Consider the following 3526-nt stretch of genomic DNA (forward strand, 5'->3'; position numbering starts at 1 on the left):
TGATATAATCTGTGCAGCTATGGGGACATAGCACAGCTCAATAGAGTTAGCATAATAGGAGATCAATATACATTATATCAAATTTGCACAGTTTTAGAAAGCTGTATTGCCAAGATAATTGCCTTAAATTCTTTCTGTAAATCAGAGATTGTAAGTAAAAGGACTGGAGTTGGAATTGAGCAAGTAAAGAAAGTTAAATAGCAATCATCACTAGTATTTGAAAGGTGCTTACAAAACTCTTTCTTGCTAATTTCATCAGATTATCTCATCAGTTTTCGAAGTGAGAAGAGCAGGGGTTGTAATTCTCTCCTTATAGTGAGTGGATACCTGGGTTCTTCATAGTCTCGTGTTCACAGACATGGGTAGAGTGTCATATCCAAGAATTCTAAGCCCCTATCCATTTCAAAGCAACAGCCTCAAAGTTTGCATCAGTAGACTTTATAGTAGAAAACCTCAATGGGAAGTCAATAAGGGTTACACAAAAGACCTCAGAGATAAGAAATGATGAATTATAAGAAAGTGTTAAGTATGGGACAGTTGCTACAAAGAGTGGATCTAGATGAAAGGTTAGAAGAGAATGGCAAAGAAAGAAGACTTGCGGAAGCTCATTCCCTGGAAAGAACCTTGTGGTCATGGTTTCACTGTGTGTGCTAAGACACTTAACTCTTGTTCCACAGTGGGCCTCCACAGATGTGAGCACCTGCTTAGTCATGCTCAGAAAAGTGATTTTGATCTTGACTAAGGAAGGAGGAAGGGCAGCCTCATTCCCTGGCTTCATCTCAAAGCACATCCCACCATACATGTAGAACATGAGTTCAGGAGCTACAGGCACAGAAATGAAATGTTGACCTAATAAGAGATGTCAGGACCTAGTAGAGAAGCCCAATAAGTTATTCTAACAGCAAAGCAAAAAATAATAATCTAACAAAGCACAAAGTCTCCTGAGATTAGAGTGGAAGGGTCTGGACTGGGCAGATGTCAGGGAAACAATCTTTCACCAAGATGAGAAGACCAAGTCTCAAAACTCTACCACAAACAATATCTGCAGGGGAGGAAACTTAAAGGAGTTTTAGAGAGAAAGAACGGTCCGGGTTCCAGGAATACAGCACAGCAGGAATGTGGGTATCAGGGTGGATTTATCAATGTTCCTGAGTTGCATCAAGAATGCCACTTAGCTAGAGTTATCACAATCCCTGCTGCACCCCTTTTTCCTTCTTAAGATACTTTCTCCATTCACAATGCAGAATATCCTCTGCATTATTTTTTAGTTCATGTTGATTATACAAAACAGTGGCTTTCTTAGTGAACCTCTGAACTTTGTATCACATGGTTTGACCTAGCCTAGAAACATCTGTGTAGACCAGGGTGATAACCTGACCCATGAAGAGTAACAGTGACATCTGAAGTGGGACCTATAGCCTAGAGTGAAAACATGGATTCTCCACATGAATAGACCAAGAGGAGATACAGAGATGGAAGGATAGATAGATGGATACATCAACACCTAGATACCTAGTACACAGATAATAGGAAGATGGACTCACATGATTATGGAAATTAGGGAATGCCACCATCTGCTTTCTACAAGCTGGGCTTCTGTATAAACTGTGACTCTGGTCCAACTCCAAGACCCAAGAGCAAGAAAAGTCAATGTGTAAGTCCTAGATGAAGTTTAAAGTCCAAGAACCAGAGAAGGGCAGATCAAGAAAGATGTCCCCATTCCTGCTTAAAAAGAGAGCACATTTGCCATTCCTCCACCTTGTTGTTCCCTCTGAGCCCTCTCTGAGTTGGGTGATGCCCATTAGGTTGGTGAGGGAGTTCTTGACTCATTCTACTGATTCAAAGGTTAACCTCTTCCAGAAACACCCTGAAGAAATATTCTACCAGTTATTCAAGCATTTCTTTGCCAAGTCAAGCTGGCACGTGTAACTGATCATCACAGATGCCTCATTTATTAATTTAAAATGGGAGAGCAGAGAGACCCCAATAGAGAGACCACATAGATCACAATCTGAACAAAAGCCGAAAATATACCTAAATTACCAGTTGAATGAGTCAGAAGTGGTGAGGGAGGACTGGAAGACAAAGCCACAGGTGAGACTAAGTTAACAGGGAGAGGGAGCACAAACAATCCAAATCCAGCTGGCAAAGAGATAAAAGTCCAGGTATGCCCGAGGAGAGACTGTCATTCCAGAGAGAAGAAGGATCTAGTCTTTCTCAGTCCCTGGTGGTGTTCTTTTTTTTTTTTTTTCCTTGCACTACATGCTATTGACGAGACCATAAAACAAACTGAAAATAACTTCAGAAAACTCTGGGAAATTATTCTTAGTAGTATTCTCACCTTAACTCGTACTTTGTATGTAAATAAGCACAAAAAATTGATACATAATTTTCTCCTGAGCTTCCTGACAGTGAGAGCACACGAGAAACATGATATGCCGTGTAGTTTCATTTTCAGAGTAAGAAATGTTCCAGTGGCTCAGAGGTGTCTTAAGGGAACAGGAAAAGCTTGGTTCCTACTTCAAAATAAATTTCCACCTGGGTTGTTCTACTGGACTACTCTGCAGTACAGCAGACACCATCCACCGTGATGGTTTCAAAGCAAAGCAGAAACGGTTTTGAAATGGTCCATCCTCTTAAAGTGCAGCTAATTGGATGAGGTCTTGTGAGGGTCTCATATCACCTGGTCTATAACCATCTGAGACTGGAACTGGATTTCACTGCACTGTGAACTGTGGGCAAATTGACCTCACCTCTCCTCTCCCACTCTTTGTCTTGGTGTCCACAGTCCAGAGGAAGGTGACCTTCAAGTGCACCAGGAATTCCATCTGCTTTATCTGCTGAATGGCCATTTCCTAGAATAGAGCCTGGTATTGGACGTGAGTAAATACTTGTTTAATTCATGTCAAATGACTCATTTAGATATCAATCTATAAGCTATGATGGAATTCCTTTGCTGAATATCCTATTGATTATTTTCTAGTCACTGTTGAAATCACACCCTTAAACTTGATCTTCCTGAAAGACTAAACTTTGAGGGCAATGCTACTCTTCCCTGTATGCCAGGCTTGGTGCAGGACCATGCATTCAGAAGGTGTTTGACACATAAAGAATGATTGATGGTATGAATGAACTAACAGGATGTAAGAGTTTCTTTTCAGTCATAATGTAATCTTGTGATGTAGGCTCTCTATGCAAGGTTACTAGGGAATTTAGGATGGAAGGATTGCATATGACTGACAATAAATGGTAGAAACACAGTAAATGAAGAAAAAGAAAGAGGGTAGCAAATTCAGGCAAAAAGAGATCCAGGAAAGAAGAGCCAAGACAGAGATGTTGATGATAAGAAGGGGTATAAACATATACTGATCGTCTTATTTGATTTATAACCCTTGAACTGTGGTTGTAACTCATCCTACAGTCAAAGAGACAAAGAGTCAAAGGGTGCAAATAAGACATGCTCAGGGCATAAAGTTTAAGATCTGAGGCTGAGGTAGTTAGCCTTTATAACAAAGAGCAACTGAGT

Source organism: Marmota marmota, unplaced genomic scaffold, assembly GCF_001458135.2.
Source record: "Marmota marmota marmota unplaced genomic scaffold, marMar, whole genome shotgun sequence".
NCBI lineage: Eukaryota > Metazoa > Chordata > Mammalia > Rodentia > Sciuridae > Marmota > Marmota marmota.